The sequence below is a fragment of the Oncorhynchus gorbuscha genome, linkage group LG10 (assembly GCF_021184085.1).
Source record: "Oncorhynchus gorbuscha isolate QuinsamMale2020 ecotype Even-year linkage group LG10, OgorEven_v1.0, whole genome shotgun sequence".
Classification (NCBI taxonomy): domain Eukaryota; kingdom Metazoa; phylum Chordata; class Actinopteri; order Salmoniformes; family Salmonidae; genus Oncorhynchus; species Oncorhynchus gorbuscha.
The window spans coordinates 39,001,148-39,016,411 of record NC_060182.1 but is presented as its reverse complement, the minus strand read 5'-3'; the positions used below and the strand labels follow the sequence as shown (position 1 = coordinate 39,016,411).

The window sequence follows — 15,264 nt, the reverse complement described above, 5'->3', positions numbered from 1 at the left end:
GCTTCCACCCCCATTGCTCTTTTTCAATGATGCTTCCACCCCCACTGCTCTTTTTCAATGATGCTTCCACCCCCACTGCTCTTTTTCAATGATGCTTCCACCCCCACTGCTCTTTTTCAATGATGCTTCCACCCCCATTGCTCTTTTTCAATGATGCTTCCACCTCCACTGCTCTTTTTCAATGATGCTTCCACCCCCACTGTTCTTTTTCAACGATGCTTCCACCCCCATTGCTCTTTTTCTGTTCTTTTTCAACGATGCTTCCACCTCCACTGCTCTTTTTCTGCTCTTTTTCAATGATGCTTCCACCTCCACTGCTCTTTTTCAATGATGCTTCCACCCCCATTGCTCTTTTTCAATGATGCTTCCACCCCCACTGCTCTTTTTCAATGATGCTTCCACCCCCACTGCTCCTTTTCAATGATGCTTCCACCTCCACTGCTCTTTTTCAATGATGCTTCCACCCCCATTGCTCTTTTTCAAAAATGCTTCCACCTCCACTGCTCTTTTTCTGCTCTTTTTCAATGATGCTTCCACCTCCACTGCTCTTTTTCAATAATGCTTCCACCCCCATTGCTCTTTTTCAATGATGCTTCCACCCCCACTGCTCTTTTTCAATGATGCTTCCACCCCCACTGCTCCTTTTCAATGATGCTTCCACCTCCACTGCTCTTTTTCAATGATGCTTCCACCCCCATTGCTCTTTTTCAAAAATGCTTCCACCTCCACTGCTCTTTTTCAATGATGCTTCCACCCCATTGCTCTTTTTCAATGATGCTTCCACCCCCACTTCTCTTTTTCAATGATGTTTCCACCTCCACTGCTCTTTTTCAATGATGCTTCCACCCCCATTGCTCTTTTTCAAAAATGCTTCCACCTCCACTGCTCTTTTTCAATGATGCTTCCACCCCATTGCTCTTTTTCAATGATGCTTCCACCCCCACTTCTCTTTTTCAATGATGTTTCCACCTCCACTGCTCTTTTTCAATGATGCTTCCACCCCCACTGCTCTTTTTCAATGATGCTTCCACCTCCACTGCTCTTTTTCAATGATGCTTCCACCCCCATTGCTCTTTTTCAATGATGCTTCCACCCCCACTGCTCTTTTTCAATGATGCTTCCACCCCCACTGCTCTTTTTCAATGATGCTTCCACCCCCACTGCTCTTTTTCAATGATGCTTCCACCCCCATTGCTCTTTTTCAATGATGCTTCCACCCCCACTGCTCTTTTTCAATGATGCTTCCACCCCCACTGCTCCTTTTCAATGATGCTTCCACCTCCACTGCTCTTTTTCAATGATGCTTCCACCCCCATTGCTCTTTTTCAAAAATGCTTCCACCTCCACTGCTCTTTTTCAATGATGCTTCCACCCCATTGCTCTTTTTCAATGATGCTTCCACCCCCACTTCTCTTTTTCAATGATGTTTCCACCTCCACTGCTCTTTTTCAATGATGCTTCCACCCCCACTGCTCTTTTTCAATGATGCTTCCACCTCCACTGCTCTTTTTCAATGATGCTTCCACCCCCATTGCTCTTTTTCAATGATGCTTCCACCCCCACTGCTCTTTTTCAATGATGCTTCCACCCCCACTGCTCTTTTTCAATGATGCTTCCACCCCCACTGCTCTTTTTCAATGATGCTTCCACCCCCATTGCTCTTTTTCAATGATGCTTCCACCCCCACTGCTCTTTTTCAAAAATGCTTCCACCTCCACTGCTCTTTTTCAATGATGCTTCCACCCCATTGCTCTTTTTCAATGATGCTTCCACCCCCACTTCTCTTTTTCAATGATGTTTCCACCTCCACTGCTCTTTTTCAATGATGCTTCCACCCCCATTGCTCTTTTTCAAAAATGCTTCCACCTCCACTGCTCTTTTTCAATGATGCTTCCACCCCCATTGCTCTTTTTCAATGATGCTTCCACCCCCACTGCTCTTTTTCAATGATGCTTCCACCCCCACTGCTCCTTTTCAATGATGCTTCCACCTCCACTGCTCTTTTTCAATGATGCTTCCACCCCCATTGCTCTTTTTCAAAAATGCTTCCACCTCCACTGCTCTTTTTCAATGATGCTTCCACCCCATTGCTCTTTTTCAATGATGCTTCCACCCCCACTTCTCTTTTTCAATGATGTTTCCACCTCCACTGCTCTTTTTCAATGATGCTTCCACCCCCACTGCTCTTTTTCAATGATGCTTCCACCTCCACTGCTCTTTTTCAATGATGCTTCCACCCCCATTGCTCTTTTTCAATGATGCTTCCACCCCCACTGCTCTTTTTCAATGATGCTTCCACCCCCACTGCTCTTTTTCAATGATGCTTCCACCCCCACTGCTCTTTTTCAATGATGCTTCCACCCCCATTGCTCTTTTTCAATGATGCTTCCACCCCCACTGCTCTTTTTCAATGATGCTTCCACCCCCACTGCTCTTTTTCAATGATGCTTCCACCCCCACTGCTCTTTTTCAATGATGCTTCCACCCCCATTGCTCTTTTTCAATGATGCTTCCACCCCCACTGCTCTTTTTCAACGATGCTTCCACCCCCACTGTTCTTTTTCAATGATGCTTCCACCCCCACTGCTCTTTTTCAATGATGCTTCCACCTCCACTGCTCTTTTTCAATGATGCTTCCATCCCCATTTCTCTTTTTCAATGATGCTTCCACCCCCACTGCTCTTTTTCAACGATGCTTCCACCCCCACTGTTCTTTTTCAATGATGCTTCCACCCCCACTGCTCTTTTTCAATGATGCTTCCACCTCCACTGCTCTTTTTCAATGATGCTTCCACCTCCACTGCTCTTTTTCAATGATGCTTCCACCCCCACTGCTCCTTTTCAATGATGCTTCCACCTCCACTGCTCTTTTTCAATGATGCTTCCACCCCCATTGCTCTTTTTCAATGATGCTTCCACCTCCACTGCTCTTTTACAATGATGCTTCCACCCCATTGCTCTTTTTCAATGATGCTTCCACCCCCACTGCTCTTTTTCAATGATGTTTCCACCTCCACTGCTCTTTTTCAATGATGCTTCCACCCCCACTGCTCTTTTTCAATGATGCTTCCACCCCCACTGCTCTTTTTCAATGATGCTTCCACCCCCACTGCTCTTTCATCAAATAGATCCACGAAATACAGACTAAACCAGGTGAAACGGCACACAATTTTCAGTTTAAAGGGAACAGCAAGAGAACAAAACAAGATATATCATATGTCATCACTGAGCTGGAACGCATATAACACTTCCCCCCCCCCTGTAAAATGACTGTAAAATGGATATCTGCTCAAAAAAAAAGTAATCCTGAGGACATTTTAGGAGCTTTTATAAGGAGAAGAAAATGTGTAACACTATAGGCCTGCAAAACAAATGTGTCACGCGCCAGAAATAAATAGCCAAGTATGCTGTCTCCTGAAGGTATAATACCCAGAAAATATTGCTAGGAAGGTCCATATTCACAGTTGGAAACATACAGAAAGCCACAGAACATACAACTGTAGAGTAGAATAGAGTCTTCCAGAACAGACCTGTGATGCCAGCTCTCCTTAGAGCAGAGTACTCAGTCTTACTCCTGTGCGTGTAAGCCACTTCTCTACTCTCCCCACGTCAGAGCCAAGGAGCTGGGGAAAAAAACGAAATGACACATCTTGTTATTATCATCCTCTCAACTCTTCCTCTCCCCCCTCCCTTTTCCAGTCAGAGCATTTTTCAGGCGGGGGATTTAGTGCGGTTTGCAGACGTCAAGCGTTATTTTTATACAAATCAAATCAAATGTTATTGGTCACACACATGGTTAGCAGATGTTAATGCGAGTGTAGCGAAATGCTTGTGCTTTTAGTTCCGACCGTGTAGTAGTATCTAACAAGTAATCTAACAATTTCACAACAACTACCTTATACACACACAAGTGTAAAGGAATGAATAAGAATATGTACAATAAATATATGGATGAGCGATGGCCATGCGGCATAGGCAAGATGCAGTAGATGGTATAGAACAGTATATACATATGAGATGAGTAATGTAGGGTATGTAAACATTATATAAAGTGGCATTGTTTAAAGTGACAAGTGATACATTTATTACATCCAATTTTTTATTATTAAAGTGGCTTGAGATTTGAGTCAGTATGAAGACAGCAGTCACTCAATGTTAGTGATGGCTGTTTAACAGTCTGATGGCCTTGAGATAGAAGCTGTTTTTCAGTCTCTCGGTCCCAGCTTTGATGCAGCCGTACTGACCTCGCCTTCTGGATGATAGCGTGGTGAACAGGCAGTGGCTCAGGTGGTTGTTGTCCTTGATGATCTTTTGGTCTTCCTGTGATATCAGGTGCTGTAGGTGTCTTGGAGGGCAGGTAGTTTGCCCCCGGTGATGCGTTGTGCAGACCTCACTAGCCTCTGGTGAGCTTTACGGTTGTGGGCGTAGCAGTTGCCATACCAGGCGGTGATACAGCCCGACAGGATGCTCTCGCTTGTGCACCTGTAAAAGTTTGTTTACACGGAGTGTTTTCAGTGATAAGCCAAATTTCTTCAGCCTCCTGAGGTTGAAGAGGCAGTGTTGCACCTTCTTCTCCACGCTGTCTGTGTGGGTGGACCATTTCAGTTTGTCTGTGATATGTACACCGAGGAACTTAAAACTTTCCACCTTCTCCACTATTGTCAAGTCGATGTGGATGGGGGATGCTCCCTCTGCTGTTTCCTGAAGTCCACGATAATCTCCTTTGTTTGTCGACGTTGAGTGTGAGGTTATTTTCCAGACACCACACTCCGAGGGCCCTCACCTCCTCCCTGTAGGCCATCTCGTCATTGTTGGTAATCAAGCCTACCACTGTTGTGTCGTCTGCAAACTTGATGATTGAGTTGGAGGCGTGCATGGCCACGCAGTCATGGGTGAACAGGGAGTACAGGAGAGGGCTGAGAACGCACCCTTGTGGGGCCCCAGTGTTGAGGATCAGCGGGGTGGAGATGTTGTTTCCTACCCTCACCACCTAGGGGCGGCCCATCAGAAAGTCCAGGACCCAGTTGCACAGGGCGGGATCGAGACCCAGGGTCTTGAGCTTAATGACGAGTGTGGAGGGTACTATGGTGTTAAATAATCGATGAACAGCATTCTTACATAGGTATTCCTCTTGTCCAGATGGGTTAGGGCAGTGTGCAGTCCGATTGTGTTGTCTGTGGACCTATTGGGGCGGTAAGCAAACTGGAGTGGGTCTAGGGTGTCAGGTAGGGTGGAGGCGATACGATCCTTGACAAGTCTCTCAAAGCACTTCATGATGACGGAAGTGAGTGCCACGGGGCGATAGACATATATCTCAGTTACCTTCGCTTTCTTGGGAACAGGAACAATGGTGGCCCTCTTGAAGCATGTGGGAACAGCAGACTGGGATAGGGATTGATTGAATCTGTCCGTAAACACACCAGCCAGCTGGTCTGCACATGCTCGGGAGACGATGCTCGGAAGACGTGGCTAGGGATGCGTCTGGGCCGGCAGCCCTGCGAGGGTTAACAAGTTTAAATGTTTTACTCACGTTGGCTGTGGTGAAGGAGAGCCAGCAGGTTTTGATAGCGGGACGTGTCAGTGCACTGTATTGTTCTCAAAGCGAGCAAAGAAGTTGTTTAGTTTGTCTGGGAGCAATAGGTGGGTGTCCACGACGGGGCTGGTTTTCTTTTTGTAATTCGTGATTGACTGTAGACCCTGCCAGATACGTCTCGTGTCTGAGCCGTTGAATTGCGACTCTACTTAGCTTGTTTGATTGCCTTGCGGAGGGAATAGCTGCACTGTTTGTATTCGGTCATGTTTCCGGTCGCCTTGCCATGATTAAAATCAGTGGTTCTTGCTTTCAGTTTTGCGCAAATGCGTTGAACAGACCTGAGCACGGGCGTTTCCTATTCAAGTTTCTGTCTATAGGCTGGGAGCAATAAAATGCTGCCAGCTCGGGTCACGCATTCTATATGCTGATAAAATTTAGGAAGCCTTGTTTTCAGATAAGCTTTGTTAAAATCCCCAGCTACAATAAATGCAGCCTCAGGATATGCGGTTTCCAGTTTACATAGAGTCCAACGAAGTTCTTTCAGGGCCGTCGAGATGTCTGTTTGGGGGGGATATACACGGCTGTGATTATAATCTAAGATAATTCTCTTGGCAGATAATGTGGTCGGCATTTGATTGTAAGGAATTCTAGGTCAGGTGAGCAAAAGGACTTGAGTTCCTGTATGTTGTTATGATCACACCATGACTCGTTAATCATAAGGCATACACCCCCGCCCTTCTTCTTACCAGAGAGATGTTTGTTTCTGTTGGCGCGATGCGAGAAGAAACCGGGTGGCTGTACCGACTGATAACGTATCCCGAGTGAGCCATGTTTCCGTGAAACAGAGAATGTTACAATCTCTGATGTCTCTCTGGAAGGCAACCCTTGCTCGAATATCATCTACCTTGTTGTCGAGAGACTGGACATTGGAGTAGTATACTCGGGAGCGGTGGGCGATGTGCCCGTCTACGGAGCCTGACCAGAAGACCGCTCCGTCTGCCCCTTCTGCGGCGCCATTGTTTTGGGTTGCCTACTGGGATCCGATCCATTGTCCTAGGTGGTGAACCACCTAGGGTAGTGGGTTCGATCCCCGGGACCACCCATACGTAGAATGTATGCACACATGACTGTAAGTCGCTTTGGATAAAAGCGTCTGCTAAATGGCATATATTATTATTATATTATAAACAGAGGATACACTTCTGGAAAGTCGTATTACTGGTCGTAATGTTGGTAAGTTGACATTGCTCTTGTATCCAATAGTTCTTCTTGGCTGTATGTAATAAGACTTAAGATTTCCTGGGGTAACAGTGTAATAAATAACAAAATACTGCATAGTTTCTTAAAAACGCGAAGCGAGGCGACCATCACCGTCGCGCCATGTTTATGACATCAAGGCCATATTTATCTTGCTCCATTTTGATTTCCCCAGATGGACACTCAAACATCACATCCCTGTCATCTCCAGAGAGGAGACCAGCTTCATATTGTTTTTTTTACTGCACTTTACAGATCTGCACACATCGAAGGGTTAGGGCTAAGGGGAAGTGGTAGGAAGCAAATTGGGACTGGCTATGGAACTGGAATGGTCTTCCTGTCCTGTCAGACAGACCAGGAATTTGAGAGGAATCTCTATGCCCTGCAGGGGACAATGTCTGCAGATGGCAGCCCGCCAAAACCACAACCCCCGCCCCCCCCTCTCATCTTCCCTTCTTTTCATATCGAGTCATTGTAAAGTGTAATGAAAGAAAGATGGATGAATAATTCAGCAGAGAGACCCAGTAGTGTTTAGAAGTCCCCTTTCATGTTCCAGTGATAACACTATGGCATGCAGGCTACAGACACCCGGTATTACAATCACTGTATTGAACCTCTATGTCGTCTAGTCGGTAATCTGGGATTTCCCATTACTGTACTCTCACTGGTAATTATGTTTGGTTTCCACAAGTCTTGCCCTCATTGATAAATGGGAGCACGGTCAGATGCTGGCTGCCAAAGGTTAACTCCCAAATGGTACCCTATTCCCTAAGTAGTGCACTACTAGGCACTACATAGGGAATAAGGGTGTCATTTAGGATGCAGTCTTGTCCTCATACTGTAACTTGCTAAATGGGAGCATGTTCAGTCACTGCCATTGGCTTCAGATTCAGTCTAGTCTGGCCGCGTTCCTTCAGACGAGATGAGTTTAGACTGAGCTACAGCGTTAACTCTTCACTCCCAAGCAGCCCACATGGGAACCACGGCTGATCCCTTTTAGATCTCATCATCTCCAAATGGGTTTAGCAGTATTTAGCAACTGCCTTTTCCACTCTGAGTTTCAGCTGCAGCTTAACGAGAGCAGAGGAGTCTGCACGCCTGTCTCCGAGTCAGGAGAACACACCTGCTCCATGTGTGAAAATCCTGATCTGTGATCTTGGCTATCTGTTGTTGAGCGACACGAAACAAGTGTAAAAGATGATTGTTATGATTCACTTGCCATAGCCATATTGTGTTATTAGCTGCTCACCTGATCACATCCAAGAGACCAGACAAAATGGCTGATCACATCCAAGAAACCAGACAAAATGGCACTTGAGAATGGGTTTTGCCATTGGCATATAATGTTACTGGGTGCACACACCTGATCACATCCAATAGACCGTGGAAAAAATAGCACTTCTTCATAATGATTTTCTTGAGAATGTGTTTCGCCTGTGGCGGCTGGCAACATTGCTATTGATATTATGCTGTGTTGTGTGAGGTCATCTGAATGGAGCTCAGAGTTCAAAGTGGCTAGTCTGGTGTGATGCACGCCACGAGGAATAAGCCAAGCGCAGACTCATACTCTATATTCATGGAATATAGTTACAGTACAAATCAAAGACAACTCAGCAGAACCAAAAACCTTCACGCTCCTTTAATCATGTCAGGCACACACTTGGGGATTTGGCTGCTGCCGCCAAGCGGAGGCTGTCTCAGGTTATATCAAATACCACCCTTCCCTTTTGGCAATTTGGGATGGCACAGATTGGAGTTCTATCGGTGTGAACAAACAAGTGTGGAGGCAGGAGGGGTAAACAACATCACAGCACAGAAGACCCCTTCAGACAAATTAGGAACCACACCTCACAGGAACAACAATGCAACTATAACCATGATTTCTAAAATATGCCACTGTAGGCATACATCTAAGCATAGTGAGATGGTACATAGACTAGATTCATACTAATCGGATTCCTTTGTTACTATGGCTTCTGATGTTTAGCCAAAATAACAGTGGGCCTGATAATCCAATAACAACGTTTTGACTGAAGGTGGAGGGGAGAGATAGAGGAGAGAGGGAATAACGGATTTGGGGAAGGGAGGGACGATTCCCAAAAGAATCCAGAGGTTGGACCCATGCCATGTCTGAGAGTAATCCAACAGAATGGCGCAGGCCTCTCTGTGATATTTCAAAATCTTTGCCAGGCAACCCCGAAAACCCCACCCTCCACCATCCGTCCTCCCCACTGGAACAGAATTACAAGGCTGCCAGTCCTGATACAGCGAGACAAGGGAGATTCTGTCCTAATTGGGCACACTGAACAACAAACAAGAATTCATGAACACATGTCCCTCCTTTTCTATGATCTTCTAATACTAATATGCTTATGGAAACTGTTTACTTAGTGCTGCCCCAAAATGTAGGCTAGTCCACTGATCACTATGACACAGAAAGTAAGGGACCTGGCGGTGGGCATCTGAGCTCTGCTTCCCATGTCCATCTGTCCTCTCAGACCACAGCTAATACATCATCTGTTATGGTTCTGTCCCGTCACCTGTCACAACCAGCCTTACAAGTCCAAATCTACGCAGACAATAGCATCAGAATACCACCCTAAAATGACCATAACAGCGCTAAATCAGTTTTAACAGTGATATATTTGTCTGATTTTCAACGTGCGTGTCCAAAAATGACCACCCAGGCTCACCTTGCTCTGTTTCCTAGCATCCGCTTAAAGCATCCGAAAGAGCCCTTCCGATTGAAGAAGGGTTTTATCCTCAAGGTGATGTCTTCCAGTTTATACTACTGATAGAAAAGGCCAGTCCTTGGGCATGTGCATTGTGCATCTCTCTCTGCTTGCCCTGTCCTGTCTGCCTGCAGTGGCTGCCATATCTCCCATTGTTCCAGGGCGAGTGGGGAGGCAGGCTTCCTGCCCCAATAGACCCTGCCTACTACAACAGCTGTGGACTAGCCCCCACCTCTCCTCTCTCCTCCTCCTAAAACCACTGCCTCTGCTGCTGCTGCTGCTGCTAAACATTAACCCCGCAGCTGCTGGTCAGGCCATAAAGGAGATAGAGAGAAAGAAAGGGGTTAGGTTTCAAAAGAAATCCCACCACGTAACCGACAACGGTATGGAGCCGTGGACACAGAGAGGATATCCGACAGTCTGGCTGGCTGGCTAGTTGAGTAATGGAATTATCCATCCAGGGCTATTCAACTGCTTGGTATAAAGAACATGGGTTCTGCGTTAAGAGGATCTTCACACCGATTCAGACAACTAATGAGGAGAGGATAGCCTCCCCCATGACCATGCAAAAGAGGGAAAGACGTTATTGAATGAATAACCTATACATAAACAACCAATGAGCTAATCATTCAAATATTCTGTTTGCTTTGTAATAGCATTTTTCCTCTGTGATTTGACCAAGCGCTATGCAGCTAATACTGCTTTTAAATAACACCTTTAATAAATGCCTTCTACCAGTCGGCCGAATTGTTTCATATTTTCCAGTAAATGACCCTAATTGACATGGCAGAGAGGCCTGACCTGAATGCGCTTGATTCCAGAGAAGACTTCCGGAACTCAAATGACAAAGCCCTGGGGTTATCTCCATGTCAGTGTTCTCAGCTTCTCTTTCTCTCTTGGAATCTAGATTTGACCGAAGCAGCTTGCCAATGGTGCCGCATTCCTATAAAATCTTGTAAACCTCTGCCAATTTAACCATGGAATTGGATAAATATCACTGTATTGCCACATGTTGTATTGGGGGAAAAGGTGGCCATACCTATGCCTAAAGTAGCACTAGGTTGTGGTGCATCCTCCTTCCTGCTGTCAAAGAAACAGAATCACTGTAGGGCAACTATAGAGGCAGAAATCTGTCTGTCCACCTAGTGGTTAGGAGAGAGAATACACTTCCACCTCCATCCAGTGTCATATAAATTGTGAATGAATCTGGCTGGATACCATTATTACATCCCAAATGGCACCCTAGTCCCTACATGGTACACCACTTTTGACCAGGGCCCATAGAGCTCTTGTAAAAGTAGTGCACTATATAGGGAACAGGGTGCCGTTTGGGACTTTGTCAATGCCTCTGCTCTGTCGGACATTAATCCACACGGGCATCTAACTCTATGGGATGGATGTAGTGAACGGAACATTCACAGAAACAGTCTCCTCAAAGAGGGACAGATAAGCTGCACAGAGGCTGCCATGACCTGGATGAGAGAGAGCAGGTCACATGGTACCCTGGAACTAACAGAGGGAATGAGAACATGTTTCACATAAAAGGCCTATTGTTACCCTTTTAAAGATCCACTTTCACTTCTCCGAGGATCACGACTCACAAATAGAACAGTCAATATTAATTGAATGCTCAATATTGACGTTATGTTATAGCGCTATTTATAGGAGTTGGTGATTGTAGGCTTGACACGTAATTGGTTGATGATAGGTAAAAACAGGTAGAGTACCGGTAGCTAAGGGGCTCACATTTCATAACATAGATACTAGTAAGCACTGATTAAAAAAAAAAAAAAATGTTTTTAATGCAGCTGCAGTATATAATCAGATTCAGTCACTAGTAGTGACATTCTGACATACCCGGCCACCACTGAGCACCGTTCCACCTGGAACCTTACAGATATGCCAAGACACGGCAAGACATTTGACTAAAACACAATGTAAACCTATGAAAGCCAAGTTCATTCCATAAGACTGGCGTCCTCTGTCAATTTCCATTAAAAAAACACCAAAAGCCTCCACGGTTCAACCTGCCATCCATGCACCAAAAAAACACAAGCACCAAATGAATACAAGCACAGCAGCCTAGCAAAATAAAGAAATGCAACTATGCATTGACAGATGGTCCATCTATCTCAACCATTCTTCTTCCTCGACTACTGTGAAAGGGGGTTGTAAATAAGACTAATGGGGTAAAACCCTATTGAGAGGTGACAGTTTAATGGCCTGTAGTGTGTACAGCTCCATGTGAGATGGAGCTAATTCACCTAGTAGAAATGTGACACTGGCTGCCTCTGCTCTGCTGGGAGATGCACACCCACGCACTCTCTCTATCTCTCTCGACTGGGCAATGGGAGATGGGCAGGGTGTGTCCACAGCTGGGTGGATCAAATGAGAATGGTAGCCTTTATGGTAATTTGTATGTAACTGCTCAGTTATGCCTTAGCCTGGGGCTAATTACGAAGTCACAATCGTACTATCCATTCCAGAGACATCGCCAAGAAGTACTGTCGCTTTTGCCTTGCTGATTTAAACTGTGCATATTCATGGAGCGTACACAGACACTGACATTGTTTTGAATGCATAAAAGGATCAGGCCTAATCTCGGCAAACTGCAAATGGGTCGTTGATATTATGGCCAAACCAAAAGTGAAAAAATCATTTATTCAAGTTTAAAAATATATAGTTGCAATAAACTGTCTAAACAATTCAAAATGTTACGTGGCCACCTACGATACATGTTTTAATCCAATTTTATTAACCATTTCATGCATTAGTTCCTTGAATTGAATTTGTCCTCTGGTGTGACATCATAGTTAATGCTAATATAATGGTTTAATGAATAGACAATACAAATATTTTGTTAACTCTGTCTTTAAATCAGTAATCATATTCTGGAATTTCAGTTGAAAAAAACACGTAATTTCCTTCTACAATGACGATAACAATGTGTCTCCCCATTACATTTTGAGTAAGATTCAGTAATTTTACTAAACCTAAATTACGTTTACATGTCTAATTTAGGCATTTAGCAGATGCTCTTATCCAGAAAGACTTACATTAGTGCATTCATCTTAAGATAGCGAGGTGAGACAACATTTCACAATCGCAGCAAGTAGATTTTCCCTCAACAAAGTAGTTATCAGCAAAGTCAGTGTAAGTAGGAAAAGAAAAGTGCTTTTTTCCAATTGTGTACTATGATGATGTTAACCTGCCTCGTGCTTAACAGTTATTTCTACATTTTGTTCAAGACAACACCTTTTTTCCCTTTTATTTATTGGCGTCACCCCATTGGACATTATGTCACACCGATGGACATTAATGGACATTATGTCACACCGATGGACATTATGTCACACCATTGGACATTATGTCACACCGATGGACATTATGTCACCCCATTGGACATTATGTCACACCGATGGACATTATGTCACCCCATTGGACATTATGTCACACCATTGGACATTATGTCACCCCATTGGACATTATGTCACACCGATGGACAATTGGACATTATGTCACCCCATTGGACATTATGTCACACCGATGGACAATTGACAACAGGCAGTCAAATTTGACTTAAAAATAACAATACATTTCTAAGTATAAATTACACCATTACTGACGTTTAGAAGTGTCTGAATCCTCATTAAAAGATTTCAAGTGTACTCATTCCAATTGAAGGGCTTCGAAAGAGTCCTGTATTGTTATTTTTCGTCACTAACTCTCCGAGTCAGGAGTGGTTCATTTAGGCACCTGCTGCCTTCCTTGGATTTTGGTTGGCGTTTCTTGGGCTCCCTCACCAAAATCGAACCCTGACTCACTGTTACCCGTGGTCACCGTGGTAGGCACAGGAAGTACGATCGAAAAGCGTTCGTGGTGCCCGAGACTACTCTGCATGGGTTTTGAGTCGGATTGAATGCACGCATCCCGAAATGTCAGCACTTGTTGGTTTGATTTAGCTCTAGAATTGTTGTAGTCATCCAAGTAATGTTGGAGCAATCAAAGGAAATACAACTGATTTAATTATCCATTCGCAGTTTCACTGTAACGGCCGTGTGTACCAATACTTGCATGGCTTCAGTTTTGAGACAAGAATAATGCTAATGGTAAGGTTACTCAGGTAGGCCGCCAAAACATTGAGGTGTACCTGGCCTCAAGGCGACCCCAGAACCTGACCTACCCACAGCGACAGCGTGGACGACATCGGTCCCCACATAGGTCTCGTTATGTCTGGCAAAAACCAAACACCGCATTCCACACACAGTAAGAACCTCAAAACCAGCGCTCAAGCATGGTGGTGGTAGTGTGATGATTTGGGGATTCTTTGCTGCCTCAGGACCTACGAATTCTGCTCCGTATCAGATCATTCTAAAGGAGAATGTCAGGCCATCCATCCATGAGCTGAAGGACAGCTGGGTCATGCAGCATTACAATGATCCAAGACACACAAGCAGGTCTACATCAGAAAGGCTGATAAAGCAACACATTTTACATTTTGGAATGGTCTAGTCAAAGTCGAGACCGAAACTCGATTGAGATGCTGTGACGGGACCTGAAAGGAGCTGTTTATGCTCAAAACCCCACAAACGTTGCGGAGTTAAAGCAGTTCTGCATGAAACAGTGGGCCAAAATTCCTTCACAGAGATGTGAGACTGATCAATCTGATGTCACTAGTTTGTGTTGCCTTATGTAAGGGAGCATGATGTGCTTCACACACACCACACACATTGCTGCATGCACACACACACACATCCACTGTTTGTTTGCTGTTGTATTTGTGCTGTTGCCAGTGTCTTCTTGTTAGAGGAATTTTAAAGATTCAACTATAATTTCCTCCAACACTTCTCTCTGTGTTGTCCATTTTGTATTATATTGTTTTTATGTTTAATACCAGCCCCTATCCCCACAGGAGGCCTTTTGCCTCTTGGTTGGCCGTCATCGTCAATAAGAATTGATTTTGCCTGGTTTCAAAAAAAGGTCAAATGAAATCAAATGTTCCTTTTATATAATATTAGGTTTTTGTTGAAGATCTGATAACGTTCAGTGTAAAAAATAGAAAAAATCAGAAGTGGGGCAAATACTTTTTTTCACGGCACTGTACATTCCATTCTCAGCATCAACAAAACTCTCTCTGTCCTCTATCTTGTTGGGCACACCTGATCTTAATGAGCGCTTGTTCCCTTTGAAATGCGGTCTGTTTGAATAGACTAAAATGAACAGCTTTGCATGTGTAAAGAAAACATGGTATGCTACCTCCATCATGGTGACGCAGTGGACTAATTCCATGGATAAAGAACAGATGATTATAGGTTGAAATCTTACTGATGCCGTGTCACAATAAAACATAAATGTGTTTGCATGATTCATTTCTAAGGAAATTCATTTCCATGTATACTATCTGTGCTTGGAGTTTTAAAAAATGAAGGAACTAAGGAACTGCATCCGTGTCCGATCCCAGGCTGTGTCGCAGCCGGCCGCGACCAGGAGACGGCGCACAATTGTCCCAGCATCGTCCGGGATAGGGGAGTGTCTGTCCCATCGTGCTCTTGCGACTCCTTATAGTGGGTTGGATGCATGCACACTGACTTCGGTCTCCTCCAACACATTGGTGCGGCTGGCTTCTGAGTTAAGCAAGCAGTGTGTCAAGAAGCACTGCGGCTCGGCAGGGTTGGGTTTTGGAGGACGCATGGCTCTCGACCTTCCTCTCTCCCGAGCCCGTAATGGAGTTGCAGCGATGGG

General features: G+C 44.8%; 1 protein-coding gene across 2 annotated transcripts in view; it reads right to left on the bottom strand.

Annotated features, from left to right (window-relative positions):
• The window catches only part of nckap5l (NCK-associated protein 5-like), a 57,832-nt gene that overhangs the window by 30,840 nt on the left and 11,728 nt on the right, over positions 1-15,264 (bottom strand). The window contains exons 1-2 of one of the 2 annotated variants that reach the window (XM_046366002.1): positions 9,484-9,954; positions 3,531-3,623 (exon numbers count right to left, since the gene is read on the bottom strand). The gene's annotated coding sequence lies outside the window, so the exon portion shown is untranslated. Of the gene's footprint in view, positions 1-3,530; positions 3,624-9,483; positions 9,955-15,264 lie in introns of those variants that run through there. The other variant, XM_046366003.1, reaches the window with a different exon arrangement.